This window comes from Cyrtonyx montezumae, unplaced genomic scaffold, assembly GCF_038088225.1.
Source record: "Cyrtonyx montezumae isolate F1298 unplaced genomic scaffold, pur_monq_1.0 scaffold_17, whole genome shotgun sequence".
In the NCBI taxonomy this organism is placed as follows: domain Eukaryota; kingdom Metazoa; phylum Chordata; class Aves; order Galliformes; family Odontophoridae; genus Cyrtonyx; species Cyrtonyx montezumae.
The window spans coordinates 27,358,877-27,381,334 of record NW_027071903.1 but is presented as its reverse complement, the minus strand read 5'-3'; positions in this window follow the sequence as shown (position 1 = coordinate 27,381,334).

Sequence of the window (22,458 nt, the reverse complement as noted above, 5' to 3'; positions counted from 1 at the left end):
CCTAGCTTGAGCAGAGATTGCCAAGTATAACAAACAGTGCCAAAGTGTGTGGTGGTTTTAGGAACTGCTCCAGCGGGGACCGAGATGAGACACTCAGTCACAGCTTAGCCTTTACATAGCCAATTCTTTGTGTATTCCTGAGGATTAAACCTGGAGCCATCTTCATAATGTAATGGAGACTAACCTGGGTGGCTTCTGGCCTCTTCTGCTGGCACATCTCTACCCTGGGAGAGTGGTGTTTGCTTCTGGTTTAGGCTCCGTTTTGGGGTTGGTAGTTAGGTTGAAGAGTCTGGTTTATAGCAATAAAAATTCAGATTCTTCTCCCAAGGTTTTCAGCTGTGAAATGTATGAATTTTATGTGGCCTTGAAAAATGCCAGCCTCCCAGAAGATAGAAAATAGGTACCTTCCAGTCTTGGATCTCACAAGGAACTGAACCCAGAGGGTGGGGTTTAGGTGAAGGTTCAAACCTGAATTCCCTTGAAATGTGAAGGGGTTTGGGTTCAGCACTGTGGTTTTGGATGATCAGCAGTGGTTATATACAAATGATTTTTTTGCTCTAAAGAGCACAATAAAATGTTATTATACTTGCTAATCTCCTTTTTCATATCATGCCAACTGAGGACTGCTACAGTACGGCAACACAGCTGGCATGGTGGAGATGCCTCTGTTTTTGCCACTCTTTGTTCGTGGGGGAATGAGGCCAGCTTTCTGTACACGGCATTCTGCCCTCCCCTGAAAACATCTGAGTCACACGGCTGTTCCCAGTTGGATCCTCAGCTCAATCTGACTGTACATCAAGAGGTATTATGCAACACAGACTGACAAACTTGGCTAATGATACAAACTGCAAAGAAAGATCTTAAAGCGGACAAAACTTTGAGATGGATGTGCTAGTCTTGGTCCTGATGATACCTCATTACCCTGCAAGCCAAACTTGGTTTTGCTGAGGGCTTGATCACCATTATCCCACGTTGCAATAGGCTCTGCCAAAAAAGGCTTTAAAATCTGCTTGAATCTCAGCAGCTTCTATGGGATCCATGCAAGGTACCACTGCACCCTGGGCTACTGCTGTGAGCCTTCTCAGCTCAGTGCTGAGCTGCTGTCTCAGACCCTCAGCACAGAGGAAAGCTGGGGGTGCTTTCCACTGCTGCAGCCTCTCCCTGCTCTGCTGGCAGAGGCTGTGTGTCCTGGTTTACATTGGCAGAAGCCAGCATAGCTCAAGGATGAATTTAGCCCTTGGCACTCCTTGGAGAGCTGACTCAGTTGACTGCATATGAAAACTACAGGCTGGTCTCTTATTTAATTCTCCTGGATGTTCAATATTTAATTTTTTTTAACTTTAAGGGTTTTTTGCTTGTTTGTTTGTTTGTTTTTTGTAAGAACTATTTTCATGTTCAGTGAAAGAGCTTCACTACTGAGATGTTCTGGAGTTGCTACAGGAATAGAGAAATTAGTTTTCACCTAAGGACCTTATCCTAAAGGATCTCAAGTCCTTTGTGAGCTCAGCCTCATCAGTAGGCCAACTGATGGGTCATGTTTTCCTTTCCTTTGAGAAAAGGAGGATAAAGAAATTGTAGGTGATGTACTTGATGATATGTTGCACATCCACTGCAGAACTAAGGACAGGAATATTGTGTTTCTTTCCTCCAAATGTGGTAGGCAGAAGAGTGGCCTCTGGCTAGGATTTCTTTTCTGTTGTCAATCACATTAAGGTGTAGTGAGTTCACTTTTTGTCTAGAAGCTATCTTGAAACCGATTACTTCAAAATGCAAGGTGAAATTCTGAATTGTAGCTTTCTGGCCTTCGCTCTTGTTGGAAGTAGGAAGCTTGAAACTGTGGCCAGAGATGGCCTTGGAAGGTCCTGTAGTCTACCTAGCAGGGCTTCCTGGGCAGTACAGCTCTGGGAATGTACCTGCACTGATCACAGTGCTACTTCTGGTGTGCTGAAATCCTGCTGTGCCAGGTCCTATAGTGAGAAGGGGTGCTCAGAGCTCAGCCAGCCTGCCTGGCTGGTGTGTGGGATTAACCAGGGTATGTGTTGGCTGTGGTTCCCAAGAAGGAGAGCCCTGACCTCAAATCTGCAACTTGAAGGGAACCTTCAGTAAACTGTCAAACACCCAGGAGTTTAAGCTGAAGGACACGTGTGCTGTCCCAAGTAGGAGACAGGGTCACATCATGTGCATGTCATGGCATGTTAGCAGGCTTACATGTTACGTGTCAGGAGTTGTCTTTTCATCAAGCAAACATGATCTCTGCCCAGGTCTTTAAGGAGGCTGGGGCTCCTTGTAATGCTTCTGCTCACGTGCAGCTCTTCAGCATTCAGTACATTCCTTCAGATTTTGAGGCAGAAAACCTGGACTCTGTCTTTTGCGTTGTGTAGATGCCTTGGCTTTGGAGAAAGCTCTGGGTAAAGCCAGAAGGAAACAAGGTAGAGGTTTTGCCTCAGAAATAGAATGATGCTGCCCCTCTTGCCATTTGCAACAAAACCGCTTCCTGCCAACTCTGTGCCTGATGCAATTTATATCGGAAGCAGAATTGGTTGGGGCACGTTTGTGATTATAACCGGCATTTCTGTCATGCCTCGTGCTGAGTGCACAGCCTCTCCCTGTGTCCCTGGTGTCTGAATGCATTAGGAACATCGCAGGGAGAAGTGAGCGCCGAGGCGGGGAGCCACGGGGCAGGCGGCTGCGCAGGGCTCTGGCAGCTGTTCCCCTGCAATCTGCAGAGGCAGAAGGCAGCATATCTCCACTGCAGTGGGGCAGAATAGAGCTACTGAAGAGGGATATCTGTGATACTACAAATGATTTTTTTCAGTCCTATGTGCTACGTGCAAAATTGTGTTGTTTAACAGAACTGAAATAACTATATTAGTTTGTACGAGAGATACTAATGTTTCTAATAACACTCGACTGAAGAGTTACCTTACTAAGTGGTATTGCTGAGTTCTGTTTCTTAAACTAATCATCCCCTTACTGCTCTCCTTTCTCATCTGTTCTTAACGTGTGCTCCCCTGTACTGGTATGGCAAGGACATGAAAGCGAGTGAAGCACATGCTTTGCAAATTTTAGTGCTTTGCTCGTTCCTATCAGTTAAACTGCATTGCTCTGATAATTTAGTTGACTTCACTGGATTTATGCCAGTACATAACTTCTGCCCTTAATGGTAGAATAAGTAAATGTTCAGTAATTACTAGATGTCTTTTTTTTCTTACTTTTGTCTCTGATGTAAGGGGAGATTTGCTTTTGATTTAATTACATCTGAGTCTCTTACTGCATCCACTGAAGAAGGCACAAACAGGCACAGAAACTGCTGAAGTACAGAAGTCCCTCTTGCTGAAGGTTTCCACCTGCCTTCCACCTTTATTTGTCTATATTAAATTTGTGTTACAGTAACACCAGTGAATTAGGCAAAAGAAATCTACTCTCAAACCAAAGTATTTATTTTATCATTTGATTCAAAATACAATTCCTTTCCAGTGGAACTTTTTTTAATGTCATACAACTAAAACATTGAGTTTTGATGAAGTTTCATTACAGCTCTGCCAGTTTAGAAACTTGTTGATGCTTCTCTGAGCTTTGTGTAAAAAAAAAAAAAAAAAAAAAAAAAAAAAAATTATGAATAAATTTCTACTACTCCCGAAAGTCTTGAACCAATGGCAGTAGCTAGATCCTAGGCAGGTCCTATTGCCACAGTGTGCGTTTCTCAGTTCAGTAGGGCAGGACTTAGATGTCAGTAGACTTTAGATCAGGAGTTGCAGTGTGGTAGTTCAGTACAGCACTGACAGTGCAGCCCTCTGAATGGGATCTTTTAAAGATGATTGCTTGCAATGAATCTGGCCAAATCCTGATTCTTTTATGAAGGAAGTTAATATCCATTAGGAATTATGGTGGATTAGCCAAATTTCCTTTGTGTATTTGCCAAGCTTTCAAAGGTGAAGGTCTCCACTAACCCACAGGCCCCTTACCACAAGCAGCACCATGCTACTGCAACTTGTACTTAAATGACTGAAGAAGAAGATACCTCTGAATAACTAACTATATTACTAGTGCAGAGTTGCTTAATGACTTTTCAGGCAAATAGATAATTAAACCATTAAATGCTACAGAACTGAAAACTGTGTCCCCCCAGTGAACTTCAAAGTTCTCTGTCTCCTTAATGGGCTGCAAAACCCAAGCTTGGATCTGAATTGCTTACAGTCTGAAGTGGAAAGACAGGAAAATGCTGTGAGATATAATTCTAGCAGAGCTGCAGTTTTGGATTCACAAGCACAGATTTTCTAGTACTGTAGATTTTCTGTAGCCTTCGTGCTAGGTGCATTCTTTTCCTGAGATAAGGCAGAAATTATATTCTGAAGCTGGCCTCCTCATTCATGGAAGGGAAAGGGGTGGGTGCATGTGCACTCATACTTAAAATGGGAAGAGGTGGATGCTTTCATGAGGTCTCCAGTAGTGCTTGGAACCTCAGGCGTATGTCTTACCTTCTTATCTTGAAAATTCAAAGAACAAAAACAGCAATAAGAACGGCAAATACCTTAGACCTCAGAAGGCAAAGATTGACAATAGTTATTTTTTTGTGTGAAAACAAGTCACGGATTTGGTCAGTGAATACGATGTCATTGGATTATGCATTATTTAATGTACATTTATATTCTAGTATATGCTTTTGTAGCCTAAAATTGAGCACATTGATGTATAGCTAAAAGCAGAATGCAGCGTCTATAAGATGAAGAGACGAGGTCATCAGGACATGAGGTGTCTTCTGGTTCATCCTCTGAAAACAGGGGAACTTATTAGCTACACAAGAGTTTTTAGAACAGAGCAAATCTGACTTCTAGAACAAGGCTTTTATTTCTTGCCACCTGTCTGTTTTTATTACATCTTCCACTTTTCGAGTAACATTTAAAAAAAAGAAAAAAAAATCTCTCTGCGGCAGACCCTTGCCTGTAGCAGGAAGTGTAATCTCCCTATTTCTCTCTCTCTTTTTCTCTTTCATTATATGCTGGCATGAACACTCTGACATTGCTAATTGCCTCCACATTACACTGGCTGAATTCCAACGGTAGTGGCATAAAAATTAATGAACAAGACAGAGCTCACACATAGGGAACATATGGTGCAATACTGGTCAATTGCATTCTAGTTTTAAAATAATGTCTTGAGAGAGGAATGATCAAAGCAGTCTCACAAAATGAAAAGGGCCAACTTCTACTTGCACTATACATCTGTGCTACCTTACTGTCCTCGGTGAGAATGCTGATATAGACAAGGAGATTCCCCAAACTGTAAATGCTGGGTGCCCTACAGTTGTTTCTTTTGCAAATACGCTATGAATTTCATCCACTGTTTTAATTGTGAGAGGTGTTGTGAAGTAATGTCTCTGTTTTCTAAGAATGTTTTCTTCCCTTGCTTCAGAGGTTTTCACATTTAAGAAAAGTAGTGAATTCTTCAAAGATTTTATCATCATCCTTAAGTGCCTTTGCAGAGCGGACTATGCAGTTTATAGAAAGGTGACACACAATTATTACCCATTATCCTAAAATGCGCAACTTAAAGTTAACATGAGTTGTTTTTATCTGTGTGCATGCTTCACACAAAACCCAGATTTTGGGGCAATTAAGATAGTGTTAATACAAGGTTCTCTCTCCAGATTCTTTTAAGTTGAAAGTTTGCTTAAGATTAATGTGAAAATACAGGTTTTATTCTTTTGCCAAAGTAAATGCTAAGTAACCTCTTGTTAACATTAATGGGAGTTAAATATTTGTACTGAGAGGAAAATAGACCCCAGTCATGATAGAGGCAATGATTATATTATATAATATAAATAAACAGTGCTTTTAAAATATCTTTTACTGCCTTATTACGGAACAAACCATTACCCTAGTATTGCAAGGCCTTGTGACGAAAATTGATTTTTATTATATTAGAGATTTCCTATCTTTATACAAGTAAAATGAGGTGTTCTTTGTCTTATGAGATTTAGAACAAGAATATTATTAACTTATATCAGCCAAGTCCTCTAACAGTTTTATGAATGACCCTAATAAATCACTACTAAGTGCAGTATTTCATATGCAAGGAAGGGTTTTATTTCACTTCAGCATCCTTATCCTCAGATGCCAGAGGTGCTTGGGTCTGCACCCTGGGTTTGAGCAGGCTGGCTGTTGCCCAGGCTGATGGGTGGCTGTGGATGGCCCCACTAGGTCCTTGCAGCACAGAACAGAGCTGGAATGCAGAGCAGCTCAGGCCACATCCCCAGCGTGCCTCCTGCTACTCTGCAGGAATTTCCTTGGGGCTAACTCTCCTTGGCTCGTAGCCATTTCCACTTCAGTTCATAGCAGGATAAAGCATAGGTGGGATGGCTCATGGGGCCAGGGGGATGAATGAGACAGTTCTCTACGTATCTGGATAAGCATTTTATTTCTGTTTGAATTTTTCTCATCTGCTTTAAAGGTAAAGTGAGCATTTCTCAAATAATTAATCCATCATCCTTTCAGTAAACCTGAAGTAGCAATTGTTTCTCATCTGGAATTTCTGTAATAATACAGATACAGATTAAGATTTTATTTACTTATTTTAAGGCTACACGGGCATAGCTTCAGTTTTGTCTCAGACGCTACAAATTCTCTGTTAAAGAAGCGAGGCAGCAGCTGAAAGCAGAGCTCAGTGCAGTGCAGAAGCTTCAGTATAACCCATTCCATTTGCAGTGCAATTAGACTCCATGCTCCAGCAACGAATGGGCCCAATGACACTCCCAGTTATTATAATGGGTTTCCTGATATAAATCTGAGAGCTCAGACTGATACCAAGGCTTGGGGAAGTGCCTGTACTGTGGTGATGCAGCTGGAAGAGGAAAGCACCAGCAGAGCAGCTCTGTTCCTGCTGCTGGTACTCAAGAGTTGTGTTTGGCCTGCATAAGTGGAAATGGTCTCTTCCTCTCCTCGCTCTTCTCCCCATTCACAAAAAGAAGGCAAAGGGTACCAGATGGCATGTGTTACAGAGCTTTTCCTTCTCGCACAGAATTTATTTCCAAGATGTAGAATTGTGAGGATTCCTTCAGTCATCCCCCTAGAGTCACCGGTTTGGTATCTCGCCAATGGCATGTAATACACTTCCTGGCATGCTCTATGAGAAGTAAAATTAGTTCAGAGCTCCGCTTTACAGTTGAGGCTTTCTTACTGTGTTATTTGAACATGCCTGGAAAAGGATCAGTTTTTAAGATTTATTAACCATTTCATTTCCGATGCTGTCATAGCCTCCCACCATGGTTGTACATTTGGACAATTGTCAAAATCTGTGAACAGTTTGAGTCTTGTTGCTTAATGTCATCTGGAAGTATCGTTCATCCCTTATTCTATTTCCTTGGTACGGAGGAAAGCACTGTGAGGGAATTGGAAGTGATACTAGGGAAAAAGTTTTGATCTATGTGGCTTTTCTCACAAAAAAAGTATTACTGGTAAAACTATTTTTCAGGAGTTGGGGCTTCTGGCTGTATTTGCAGGGGCTCTTTTGTAGACAGAAGATAAGGAAAATTTGAACTGGAAAATGTAAGTGCATTATTAGGGAAAACGAGCTCCAGTATTAAGAGTTTCAAGGGAATTTGAAGACATAAAAAAAAAAAAAAATTCCTCTTGTCACAACGCAGTAACTAATGCATACGAATAGGTTTCTCTGGTTTGCAGATTTGGGAACAACTGAATGAGAGGAACATCAAGAGAAAGCTTATCCCAAGGAGTTTCTGCAACAACTTTGTTTAGCTATTAGGACATTAATTTGCTTCTGAAAGACTTATCTTAAAAAAATTTTTTAGTCATATTGGAGTTTTTGTTTAGTATTGTAAGGAAAATTCCCTGGGTATTTTTTTTTCTATCTCATAAATTCCCTTGCCACTTTATGGGTGCGCTACACTGTTATCTAATGAACAATACACATTGCACCATATGCATGTAGCTGAGTGCATGTTTATACAAAAAAGGAGATTGTTTCTGTCTTGTAATAATCCATGTTTGTACAATTCTTTCAATGTCTTTAATTGTTTTGAACTCTAAAATGAAATGACTTCTAGATAAAATGAGCTTTCAGCCCTCTCCCTTTGTGACAGATTCCAGAGCATCTCTACCTCAAGGCAAGTTTGGTCACCATTTTGCCTCTGTGACCCTTCCTAACCTGTACCACTCAGCAGGCTAGCACTAATGTCAGTACTGTTTACTTGGGCAAGACTGATAGCATCCAGGTGGAGTTTCCAGTCCTCACTTTTTTTTTCCTCCCCCCTTTCTTTATCCAGCCCTGGAATGCATGCCCTAACTGAGCAGTGGACTTTGCTGCAGATCCACAGGTCTTTATTTTGCAAACGAGTTGGTATTGTCATTCTCTTTTGCATAAACAGGGGGCAAACCCCCATGATGGTGTGAAATGGGATGATCTGACTGACCTCAATGCTGTTCCACAGCTCAGAATGTGAAGGATATAACTTGCAAATCTGAGTTTTTCCTTTATTTGACCTTTTCCAGATAAAAATTCTTCCCAATTTGCAGTGAGCTTGTAGACTATGCTTCTCACTAAAATACTAAAACTAGCACAGCCTTACTTCATCGATTGATTCACTCATTCGTTGGTTTAGCAATACCAGCTTAATCAAATGCCCTTTCTCTGGTTTTCTTTCATTATTTACAGATTCAACCTATGTGAACTACACTGTGCAAATTAGTATAAATCAGTCCTCTTACAACTTCTGACTCATTTCATTTAAGTAGTGAATTACTGCCTTTGACAGCTGAGAGCGGTACATTTCCTTTCCCTTCTGAATTTCAGAAAGACTAGAATGCAATTCTTGGCAATTAATAATAGATCATTAGAAATACTCTATGCACAACTGAACTGCAGAAGTGATATGACTAACCAGAATCCTACGTTGTGGCAGTACCTTGTAGGGAAAGAAGGGCCACCAGCAGGAGCTCGCCAGCAGGACCACACATCATCCTCCAGGTAGCATGGAAGTGGCACAGAACCAGTGCTCGGTCATAAATGCGTAGGCCCACAAGTATTTGAGCTTAAATTTGCATCAGGAGATTTTTGCATTACTCTACGTAGAACCATTCAGAAACTCATTGGAGTGCTACAGAGAGAGTGACCTTTTCATATAAGAGTGTGTCAGACAGTGCTGCTGTGACAGCTGTGTGGCTGCTTGCAGTGCCTAAGTGGACACTTCATCCATTGACAAGAAATGTCTGGCATTATTGCTACCCTTTGAATGGGGGGGAAGAGGGAAGGGTGGGAGAAAGACCACCAAAAATTGCACCAGTAAAAACATCTTGCATCATGCCTAAGGTCGTTAACATCTGGCTTTGGGAATCTGCCAGAGGGAATGGATTTCAGAGGCTGAGACTATTAGTTGAGAGCCTGCTGGTCCTGAGGGATCTTACCTCAGTTTTACAGCAAGAGCTTCCTGGCAGCCTTAATGGCTGTGACAGTGTGCTTTCAGGGAGAGAATATCACTTACAATTGAGCCTAGAACTCCCAGAGACTTAGCAGGAACTTTCTAGTGCAGTGAATGGCACCAGAGGCAACGGAAAGCAGTGCAGGGCCTGAGTGCAGGTGGTAGGTGTACATGTAGGTGGTGTGCTCTGGGGGAAAACAGATGTGCTTTTGCATCTGCTCTGCTTCCAGCTTAGCTAAGGGGGAATGCACTGCATTTATCTTGTGTAAAGGTGACCAAAGCAAGGTGAATCTTCACAGTCTCTTTCTCAGACGTAATCATGCTGATCTCTTGACAAGTGGTTATGTGTAGATTGCTCTGAAAGTAATGCCCCCTGTGTATTCCCATGGAAATTACAGCCAATACTAAGGACACAATAACAGAATTTAATAGAGCAAATTCTCAGCTACAAGACAACATATTTTAGTGTGGTCACCACAATTTGCTATGCACTTTCACCAATAAGAAAGAAGAGTCTGCATGCTGCACTCGTAAAAATCTGCACCAGAGGTGACCCACTGTTGCTTTCTCCAGTGCTGTTGAGACCCCTGTCCCTCAGGCACTGCGGATTAGGTCTGTGGAGATGAAGGTTATCTGTCTGTTAATGTGACAGTTCAGATCAAAACATGTGCCCGTGCCTTGTATCTTGGCATGTGGCAGTGAGGACAGAAGCAGCAGACTTCTGGGGTACAAACAGTTGCCCAGGGGCCTGCTTTGGAGCAGATCCATTCATTTGAAAAGAGGAGCATGCGTGCACACAAATAAAAAGAAAGAACTTCGGCTTAAAGGCATGCAGTTCAGGAAGTGAACTTCCAAAAATGAAATCCAAATAAATAAAGCAAACCTGCAAGTCAAATACATCACTGGTGTAGCTCCTTTCATATGCAATTTTTTTCAGTACTTTGTGTCCCTTTTTTAGTGTACTTTTGTAGTCACTGCCAGTTGTTGTTGTTTCTAAACTTTAAGGCTCTGGCCTTATTGCTGATGGGAGCATGAAATGCAGTGATTACGGTGGATAGAGGACCTTGGCTTCTTTTACAGATTGTAAAGTAAGTGAGCATAGGTACAAATGTATTTAATGGTACACCAAATCCTGTCTCACTTCACTTTCAAGTTCACCCTTGTGTTGTTCTCAGCTGTTCTTAATAGATCATCGGTGATCCAAGTGCAATTGAAAGAAGTGCCTGAAATCACTTGCATCACTATGGAAGTGGACAGGGAAACATGTGACATCTGCTCCAATAGCGTTTTGGTGTTGCTGTACATAGAGATGAAATACATCTTTTGCAAATTGAAAACATAATTGTTCCATGGAGATAAAATGTTGGCATTTAAAACTTAACCTGTGGCTCATCACTCTTCTGCGTGAGATCATTGTGCAGCAGAAGGAATTTCACAAAACATAGTATAGAAAATTTCAAACTGGAATGGATTACTGTTTCTTGCTTTAACCTCAGTAATAATAACTGGAAACTGTTCCTCCATGTAGAAGTGAAAGTTGATAGATCTCAGTTTGGTTTCCATATGGGTTTCTTTTAGTTCTCATGTGGGAAGGTGTGCACATCACTGACATTGCCATCTTGTTTTCCTCTTGTTTTGGTTTTTTTTTTTCTTTAGTGTATGAGATCATATTTGATCCTATTCAGCAGGATCGGGAATAGGAAGGATTTGAACCAGCTGTGAAATGAGAACATGTTTTTCTGGAGTTGGTCTCTCCAGGGCTGGATTTGAGTACTGAGTGGAGCCCTGAATTCACAGGGCCTCTCTGCAGATCCCTCAGATGTCCATCTGATGGCTTTCCTGAATAGCTGAAATGAGACATAATCTTAATTATCTGTTTGCTCTACTGTGAGATTTGTGGGCTTTGTTGTGTGAGGAGACAGAGAATGAAATCTTGCTAGCAAGAAGGCAAAATCTTTCTTTCATAGGGTTGAGGTTTGTTCATTTGTATTTCAGTTGCAGGTTTAGTGTCATTAAACATCTGGAACATTTCTGCAGGGTTTTTTATTTTTTTGTAGGGTGAAAATTTTAAAAGTGGCATTTGAAAAGTAATGTGATGGTCTTGACTATTGAACTGGACTTATTTTTTAAAAAATGTTGACTAAAACAAATTAAGGGGAAAAAAATCATGTATTCATAAGTAATCTAGACATAAAGATGAGCACATGCACTGTGCTACCCTGGGGGCCACGACTACACAGGGAGAGATACAGTCACACCATGTTTCCACCTACAGCATCCCCACAGGATGCCAAACCCAGTGTCCCCTCTAAGTTCCTCAGTGTGCCTTAGAGGTGTTACAATTCCTGGTCAAGAATCATATGATTTCAGAGAGGATGAGTGATGGCTCTTTCATATGAATGCCCGTATCTATTCCAGGTTACTGTTATTATAACAATTCATTTATTTGCAAAGGGTCTGAGTGCTTGGAGCTTCTTGTTGATGATAAGATCCCAGTTGGCAATGCCAAGTCCTGGGTAGAGTTGTTAGTCACCTTGGGGTCTGCAAAGTGCAAGTCTTTTACAAATATTACTCATTTCAAAGTATACTTATTTACTAATGGGATAACAAAGCACAGATCTGATGCATACCATTGATCACAACTGTTTACCTGTGTTCACTGTGCCTGTTTTTCTAATGGTGTCTAGCTAAGCATGATGTAACACTTCAATTGGTAGGTAAAAAAGACGACTGTTCCACTGCCAGTGGCTGGGCTGTGCAGAGCTCCTGCTAACCAGGGGAAAGCAGCACCAAGTACTGGTGTTTAGTCAAACAGATTTTTCAACAGCCTCTTTACGCCATAAATTCTGCATATAAAAGTAGCTTGCATCCCTCCCCCTCTGTAAACATCTATTTCGCGTTCTGTGAGGCTGATGCTTCAAGATGAATGCCATCCAGATAATGTGGTTTGGAGTTCAGAGAAAATATCTTGATAAACAGAATGCACAATTTCAACGGCTATAAATGAGTTTTCAGAGCTTTCTAAAGAAACCAATTCTTTTAATAGCTGTATTGCAAAGGCTGTGCTTTTACTTCTCTTTACTGGCCAGTATAAGATGATGGTTCTGAACAAAGATGTCTTTCTCTGTCTGTAGAGGAAGCGCCCATAAAGGCTGGGATTGTACCACTGCTTTGTAATGTTTATAAACAGCAATTGTCACTTGCTTGCTAGAATGGTGGTCGGGAGAAAATGCTCCTCTTAGGAGGACAAAGCCACTGGCTTGACAAAGAACTGGCTGTGTGACAGGTTGACTGTCACACATTTATTGTATAACTTCAGATAAAACACAAATCTACCACCTTGTAAAAGGGAGATGATGCTAAGTATATAGTTGTTGGTGCTTTTTTAATGTAAATGATTTATTTGAAAAGAATGGCTTCATAGATATCTCTGGTATAAAATGTCTTTCTTGGAATGCTACTGATATATACTCGTGAGGGTATGAATATATTCAGAGTCTGAAAAAGCATGTCCCTCTACTCTAGAGAAAAGATCACACCAAATATGCAGTCATGCAAGCTGGATGTTGCTCTTCCTCTCCTGCTTGTAGAAGACAACTCAAAAAAGAATATTTCCTTACTCTGTTGGGTAAACTGAGATGGAGCCATACAAACATGAAGAGTTTAATGCAAAAAGAAATGTATGGTAAGGCTGAGGCTTTGGTACGAGGTATGTGGCTGGACTAGTAAGTGTCTCATGGTTGCTGAAGAGAGCTTGATCCAGCTTCCCTTGAAGCTAACAAAGCGGGTGACGCTCTGAAAAACACATTCTAAATAATATCAGTTCCTATGTGTCTTCAGTGCAGCCTAGTGCAGTATGTCTTACACAGCTGTAGCCACTCAGCTCTTCTCTGTGTGGGCCTAAGGCCACTGGTGGTAAGTGACAAAACGCCTTCTTCCCACCACTGCATGGTTTATTTTTAGCAGCAGGACTATGTAGAAGAGCAGGAGGTTCACACACGTCATCACACAAGCCATGTGTGTTTAGTACACCCGAAGGCTTGTTACTTCCTCGTGCTAATCCTGCCAGGCCTACCTCTCCAATCCCTTTCTGTGTGGTTCTGGCAGTCAGCTTCCTGCAGGTATAAGACCTAAAGCCCCTGCTTCATAGGAGCCTTCTGTTTTACACCTGCCATGGTCCCTTTAATTGTACAATTTCACACCTTGTTCTGGGCCTGGCACTCCTCCAAGCAATCCCCCAGCATCTTGTAAAAAGTGGTTGGTCTCAAATCATCTTGAAAAGCGGGAAAGAATAAAGCTATGCATACACCCCTATTATTTTAAACCAGTATATTGGTGGAGGGAAAGCCCTGGTAACCTGCCCAGTGCCTCCAAGTTGTTAACAGGGAAGCTCCAGTCTCACATTAAAATAGGCTTGTACTTGCTTAAGGAGCCTGGATGCTAAAATGTAAGGGACTCTGTAGCTAACACCATGCTTATTCATAGCAATCTCATTTCTTGAGCTGCTCCTACCTGTCACTGCATTCAGAGGCTCCCGCAAGCACTTTTGTTTCCAAACATGCAAGCAATCTAACCTGGCATCCTAACTGATGTACGGAGTCTGTTGGTGGATCACCCAGATGCACGCAGCCAGAGCTAGCTGGGAGCTCAATTCCAATCTGACTGTGTTTAAGCTAATAATTTCCAGTGTGAAACACTGTTAGTAGTGCTGTGTATAAAATATCTCATTACAGAGAGATTCTGGCTTTGTGCGAGCAGCCTCCTGCCAGAATGCTCAGCAAGGGAGGGGTTGGCAGGAGGAGGCAAGAGGTTGGGTGTCAGTAAGCAGAGCCCTGGTGTCTGCAAGGCGAGAGCTCAGGGTGGGCAGCTGCTCCATGTCCTCAGGTTCAGAGGAAGGCAAAGTGGTGAGGGGTGAGAGGAGGGAAGCTGCAGAGATGGCCTGGGCAATGGGGCAAGGCAGCACTGGAAAATAAATGAGAGCTCCTGGCAGATGCCGGTGCCTCAGCCAGCTATTCTTGGCAGTGAATAAAAAGGTTAAAGCAAGTAAAAGTTATATTTATTTATAGATGTGTGTGTGTGCATACAGATATGTATGCATGTGTTTTATTTTTAAAAGGTTGCTTTTATTTCCAAGTTTTCAATTATTTCAAAGGTTGCCTATGCTGGAGTGCCACAATAACTCATAGCTTCACAGAGACAAATCTATTATTGCTCATATCACGGAAATGCCCAGAGGCCTCATGTAGGGACAAAGCTCCATTGTGTCAGATCTTATGGAAACATCATGTATATCTTTGATTCATAGTGAATTTTGAATTACCCGTAATAGTTCAATATTTTTTCCCATCTGTTAATTTCAGTTTTCAAGCTCTGAAAGGGGCTTTTACAGCACTTGTAGGTTCTGGCAGAAATTTCTGCAGATCACTACAGCCGCTTCTGCATACCATTTCTGTATACTACTGTTGGCAGATATAAACAGCTGGCAATAAAACTAGATATAAGTGATTCTGAGAATGTATCACAGTGGTAGATCCAGGCATTAACAGAAAAAAAGAGAGTAGGGTAGAAGAAAAACCTAACATTTTTGTGAATTAATCTTAGTTTTTTAATGTCACATTACTAGCAAAATATTAAGCCATTCAGATGTTGGGTTTTGCTGTGCTTTTTTTTTTTTTTTTTTTTTTTCCCTCTGTGACTAGAAGGGAGAGAGAGAATAAGGTAATAAAAATACTGAGGGATCACTTGGAAAAATCCAGTGTAACATTTTCAGTAAAGTATTGTTAGGCTTAGATTTTCATAACAAGTGTAAGATCTGTTCTGGCTGATTATTAACTGCTTTTTGGAAGGAATACTGTAACAAACAGTAGACTGACTATACAGTGCAAAGTTGTCATATTGAGTAGGCAAATAGTGGGATAGTTGCTTGCGCCATTTAGTAGCATGCTCTGCAAATTATCTTTTGAAGCCACTGGGATTATTCATAGATTTTAAACAAGTCCTGTAAAGTTCTGACTTTGCCCAGGAATGGTATTTTTGTACATTACATCAATGTAGCAAACTTGAATCTGTTCAGCATAATTAAACAGTATCCACTATGCATCTTCAGATGTTGAGGATACCTGGAATACAGCTGTATAATGTGGCTGCTTGTGTTGCTTGGGCTGGTTTTAACTGGAATTCCAACATTTTTTGTGAACACTGCTCACATCATCATGATATTTCCAAAGCTACCAACAAGTAACTGGACAGCTTTCTCTGTAAGCTTTTCACATACTATCCTCCTGCACTCCTCTTCTAAAGCCTTACATCCCTCGTCCATAGCCAAAAGCTACTAACTTGGAACAAAGTTCAATCAAGACCCAAACGTAATGAAGAAGGAGAAATCGCAAAAGATGGAGTTAATGGCTGCAGCTACCGCTGCGGATCCTTTTTGCCACAGGCTCTGAAAGTCTGGAAAATTAATCAAAGTTCAATCAAGGATGTATGATATTGCGGCAGCTGCAGCAGCAGTGTCTGATGTCACCTGGGAGCTGTCCATTAAAAACAGCTCGCTGGAAACCATTGTGGTATCGATGTGGTATCCTGGTTGAAAGGGTAGTCGGATGCTACTTCAGGACATTGCTATACCTTCTGCTTTTACTACTGGGTACAGAAGTTTGATGCGTATTTTAGACATAAGAAAGTCATATACATGTCTAGAGTAGGCTAACAAAATAGGTAGCCTTAAAGAAATCTACTAGGTGGAAGATGGGGGACCATTTTCAAGGAGTCATCCTGGAACGTCATTGTAAAACAGAAATTAAAATGTCTTCTTCCTATTCAATCAGAAAGGGATTTAAATGCAAAGAGATATGTGAGGAGAAAAACATTCTGGCCATGGTATGAAGCTGTAAGATGTGTCTTACAGAGAGGGAAAGCTGGTAAATAAGTACCTGTAATGAATACTGCTTGTTCTAGTAGTAACAGTACTTCAGAGCTGGTTGTTGACCTCAGATGTTGCCCAAAAATGTGTAGGCTGTAAGCTTGGGAAAAAAATATATAGATAAGCTGTAGCTTTTTTATTATTTTTTTTTTTTTGGCGATCATTCTTCTTTCAGAAATGCTTGCCTTTTATTGCCTGGAAAAATGTGCAGTGTTCATGATTATAAGTTGGCAAAACTTGTAGGCTGGGAAAATTCATCTCATTTTATCAGACTGCCACTGAGACATGTCCTAGTCATCTCTGTAATACTCTGACACTCCCATGAAACAAAGTAAAATTGCCACCACTGGTATTACTGCTATGTTACTCATCGGTTATTATATGCCATAGTTTAAACGTTTGAAAACCACTACCTGGTATTAAAGAACAAGGGGGGGGGAAAAGGGGAAGGAAAATGCTGGAGGCTGTGAAAATAAATACAAAGCTCAGTGCTGCAGATGGAGTATCTCCTGCATTGGTAGACTTGATCGTGTTTTTTTGGGGGGAGGAGAGAACAATGCCATTAATGTTTCAAATATTACAGTGCCAATTCTCCTTTACTTTAGCCTTGTGAATGAGTTGATCCTGGTTTTATGGCAGACATATGTCGACTTTGACACACCTTTGGCCCAATGTCACACCCTTTGGCCCAGGGGCACAAACATGGTTACTGACTATTCCTTTTATGACAATGCAAAGTCTCTGGAATTCTGTCTAGGTGCTTTATATCAGATAGCATAAACAAGTCTTTCTCCCCATTGTATTTCTGCCTATATCGTTGCTAAATCTTAACTGAAATTACTGTTGTTCTTTTGATAAACTATTAGTGTTAGGAAGGGGGTCCGATTTTTTTTTTTTATTTTTTTTTTTTTGTTAATTACTAAATCTCAGTGACAGAAAGAATCGGCCTGTTCAAACTTGTGTTGTAATTTGAGGATTAAATGCTCCACATCTGAGAAACACCAGTATCAAAACTGATTTGCTCTAAGAGACTTAACGTTGTTAGGGGCTGCAGTTTGACAAAACAGATTCCTTAATAATAGTTAGCAATTAAATGTCTTAAACTCCTCATAAGACTTACAAGATGAGAGGGCAATTGGTAAAATTGTGCAGAAACAAAAGTGCATAGCCTGTACAGCTCCCACCTTAATTCCTGACACCAAAAGACTTCGGATCCCATTAATGTTTGGCTGCTAGATAAGATTTGAAAATTGCATTTCACTTGATGACACTTTTCTTATCTAGGCTGAAGGTTTGCAGGTTCATATCCTCTGCCAGTACCTTTGTGCTAACCCACCCCAAACTAGACTGACCGTGCAGAAGATGGGCAGAGCTGCAAGAAAACACTTGGGCGTCTCAACCATACTGCAGTGTGCCCATCTCACTCTTTAGAGGAATATCTCTGGGCAGATGTGCTGTGTATAGGTATATACCAATATAGGACATTCATTTATGACAAAAGGATACTGCATTTTGCCATGCTTTTAAATAGAAGTTGCATGCTTCATTGTTCAAAAAATTCAAAAAGCTCAAAAAATTTAGAAATGAGGAAAGAGGGGAAAAAAAACAAAACAGAGGATATCGTTTTCTCTCTTAACAGCCATGAGAAGAAATGGGAGGAGAGTAGCAAAATAAGTCTACTTTTCAAAGCAAGCATATTTTAACTTATCTTCCTGACCTACTCACAAGGTTTTGCAATTCATATTTCTGTAACAATTTTTCCGGTCTTAATATTCTCTCTCCATGTAAAGCACTTGTGTTTCTGTGTTTTTAACTAGTTGTATTTCTAGGGGTTAGGTGGCTTTAAAGTTGGTGCTTTTAGGGCTCATTTGCAAGCTTCAGCTTCAAACACTGATTTGAACTGTGTGGCCCATTCCTCCTTGAAGTTAGAGTTTTGTGGCTATTGCTTCACAAAACATCTTAAAGAAGCTATCTTCAGTGTTTAAGCTCTTCATAAGTTCTTTTCTTTTTCTCTTTGATTGCACTGAAATCCAAGCGTAGAAAGCACCTACTGCGTAAGGAGGTGAAAGGTAATGTATTTAGTTTAACGTTTTAAACTGGCAAAAAGACAGAACAAAGTAGGAACAGTCAGTGAGTTTGTAAATGGCTTGTAGTTAAACTGGGTGCTCTGGGCTTCACGTTGGATCAGATGGTGTTTATTAGAAATCTGGGGAGATTGGAGAGAGTACAGAAGGAATGTTGCTTACGGAGAAGATACATGGTTTGGACTCATTAAGACTCCAAATTCTAAATCTCTTCTGAAGGAGCTAATAAACCTACCTGAAGAGCAGATAAAACTGTTGAAAAACAGCAAAGTAGAGAAAGAAATAATCTGTACTTTTCGTAAATACTGTCAAGGCCTGGAATGATATTGTAAGCATTCAACAGAAAACCCCAGTTATCAGAAAATTGGATGAACTCATCTGAATGGTATATACGAGCAATGGATTAACTCTATTGCTTTTATTAGGAGAGAGAAAATGCTGTATTTATCTGTTTGTCATCAAGTGCATGCTAATTGTGTGTCTCTTTTGCTCAATATAAAGCTACAGTAAATGGAGGAAACGAAAATGATAGAAAGCAGAAGGATGGAATAGTCTAATATTTGAAGTATGTTTAATGTTATCAGAAAGTCAACTGGGATTGTGTATCCCTGCTGGTGATCTTATGACATCAATGAGGAAAATAAAAAGTGTGCAGAAATTAGGAATGGGAGAAAATGTACACTTGTTGGAAGTGGGGAAAGGCTTCGTTAGGAAGATCACCTGCAGGACCACTACAAATACCGTTTTAAGCTATTTTGTGCTGAAGAAGTAATTCAGTGAACAGTTCAAATTTCTGCTGAAACTGTGATGCAAATGTAGGAAATAAAAAATCAACTTCATATTTTCAGTGGGTTCTTTTTGTCTAATTGCAGTAAATAGCTAGATAGGGATCAATATTTAAACTGGGATGGAAATAATTATTAGGAAAACAGTTTTGGATACTGTAACTCCGTGTTATCTGCTTGGACTATTTTACAAAGTCAGCCTGGGTTTCTCTGCTGCTTACATGAGAGCTGTGCTGCTGCATCTGAACTGTCTACACCTGTTGAGGAAGTTTTAGTGCTTTATGGCTTAAGCTGCTCTATTTGTAGTTAGACTACTGCTTATAACCTGTGCCCTAGTGCACAAAGTTTAAGACTATTTTCATCTTCCTATGCAAAAGTTCCTTAACTTTTGGAACTACTGGACTTGCAAGTCACTTGAAACCTGGACCCACAATAATGTTCATGTAATTCTGACACGGCCTCAGCTCTGTTTACTATTTCCCCTCCTACCTCCCCAAACCCTGAGGTCCTTTCAGTTCTGGACAAATGTATAGCCCCTGATCCTGTTGGCTATTCTCACAGGAAGGTGACCTGTTGCTCATCTGTATGTGCATCTGGTCACGGGGCTGACCATGAGCTCATATCTTGGTGGGGTGAGATGCTTAATCTGCACATCTTTCCAGGGCATTCAGTGAGCAGACCATTAAATTAGCACTGAGGTGTTTGCCAGCACTGACTTAAGGAAGAGGGGCATCATGTATTAAGTGTTTGGAATTTAGGCTAAGCAGGCAGCACACAGAGCTTAATGCCATTTTGCAGCTAACTCTGGTAGAAGAAATTTGATACGGACAATGTGTGCTTGGGCAAGTTCCATGCCTGCCTGGCATAGAGAAGGCAGCAGCAGCAGTGGTGAAGAACAAACCCACTCTTAATGTGTAGTTTGATGTGTTTTATGATGATCCTAGTAATATCACTTTTTTGCCTTTTTGTACCAGCCACAAAATCACAATGGGGAAAAAGTTTCTTGAGTTACGATAGTGTGCTTTTATGCTATATCACACTCTCTTGGTTGTATTGACTCCCTACGATTAATTCCACTTTTTAAAGAATGCTGGAAAATAAAATCAGGTGAAAGCAGCAGCATTTTGTCTGTAATCAGCTCCATGTATGGGAGTTCTTCTGAAAACTATGAATACCCTGGAATTTGGTGAAGCACTTTTAACACCTCAGAAGCTGCCCTACGTCCTCTACGTTCCTCTCTCTCTGAACGCAGGCTGAGACATAGCAAAGGAGGAACAGGCTGAAACACATAGGATGAGAAAGCAGCTCTCCATGGGCTGCTTTGCTGCACTGTGATTTTGGTGTTTACATTTGGATGTCGTGTCATGGATTTCAGGCCTGGGGAACTTTTCCTCTGCCTTTGACAATGTCCCTGAGAATAAGAAAGCTATGGTTTCCTCAAGGAGCTTATAACTCAAATACATTTGAACAAAACAAAAACAAAACAAAACAAAAGAGAGAGAATTGAAATAACTTGCCCAATAATATCAAATGATAATTCAGTGGCAGAGTCTCAGATTGAACCCAAGGCCTTTGGCTCAAGCCTAGGTCTCTGTCCTAAGGCTTAATTTTTCCCACAGGAATCTATTTCTCCATTAAATTTTACTGCTGGAAGAGGAGTTATAGGAGTCTCTGATTTCCATTTTTGTCATTCTTCAAGACATGTCTTGATAATTTGTTCTTTACAAGCAAGCTTGGAGTATGAATCAGCTGAAAATACTGTTAGTGTGCTAGCACTTCTTTAACCAGTAGGTACAGGTTGTCTTGAACATATTACATTATGCTAGAGAGTGTTGGATTTTACTAAAAGGAATGCAGATGGTGAAAAGCTGAAAAACTGCTTATTAGTGATAGTGAATAGTTTAAAAAGAGCAGGGCTGGAATATGTTCCCATAAAATATTCATTGAAAAAGCTTGAACAATGAAAATAATGCGTAAAAGATGCTTAGAAGATAATTAATTAAGGGGGAAAAAAGTGAATTGGTCTTAAATTGTTTGCTATGTGTATTTAGCTAATTTAATAAGAATTATCATCTTCTACACGAATGGCAGGTAGCTAGTAAATGGAGCTTTCCTGAGACCTGGCTGGCATTTTGAAGTCAAGTCAGACTTTTTGGCAGCTCAGGTAATCCTAAGCCACTCTTTGCTTTTCTGTTGTAGAATTCCTAATCAAGTAGACTCCTTAGTTACACTGCTGTTTGTTTCATTGAGAAGGAAGTAGCATTTTAGTAACGAGGTGTGCCTTTGGCTTTGAGCTACCATCATGAGAGGACAGTTAGTTTTGTCTTCTTTACAAAACATACAATTTAAAGCATGCAACGCAACAGTACCACACTGGCCAGTACTATGTCCTGCTGTTGATGGGAACCCCCTGAGGACAGGTATGTAACTGCAATGGTGTCTTAACAGGAGTGACCCTGCAGCCCATGCCTTGAGCTGTGCCTGGGAGGACTGAGCTGCCACCGTGGTTCTCTCCTTGCACACTTCAATGTGTTTTGGCAGAAGAATCTGGCAGACGGTACTGTGAAACTAAATCCCTCTTTTTTTTTTTCAGTCTTGTTAAATAGCTCAGTGGGAGAAGTAAGGTGTAGGATGGAGAAACCTAGGGATTCACGGGAAGTGTGGGCTTTGTGTCATGCTCTACACAACCGGATTCTGGGATCACATTGTCTTTATCTGACCTCATTCTAGTTACTCTGGAGTCTTTACTTCAGTATTTAATAAAATGTAAATTAGATTATCTTGTTAAGCATTGTGCATATATCTACTAATTATAAATAGGATTTTAATACAAATTACCTAACAATTATTCATTAAGTTAGCTGCCTTTTCCCTACCGCCATCTTATTTCCTGCTGCTGTTCCTATGGGATTACAGGTATTCATCTGATCAGGTACAGTCCTAAAACATACCTACTGGTACGTTCCAAATGGGTTTCTGCTGAGTCCAGTGTGACATATTCATGTGCATTTCTGGGCGTAGCACAGTGAGCTCCTCCTGGGTTAGGAGAGTGCCAAGAAATAATATATGGGAAGCAACGGTAGAGTAGCGAGAAGAGTAGACCGAGTTTTGTTTTGTTTTTTAAATAGGTGAGAGATGGCTGTGACAAAAATCCTGTTCTAACCCATGAATGCAACCCAACACCTGAATAACTGAAAACAGATTTTGGCCCAATTACTGGAAAGTAATTCTCCT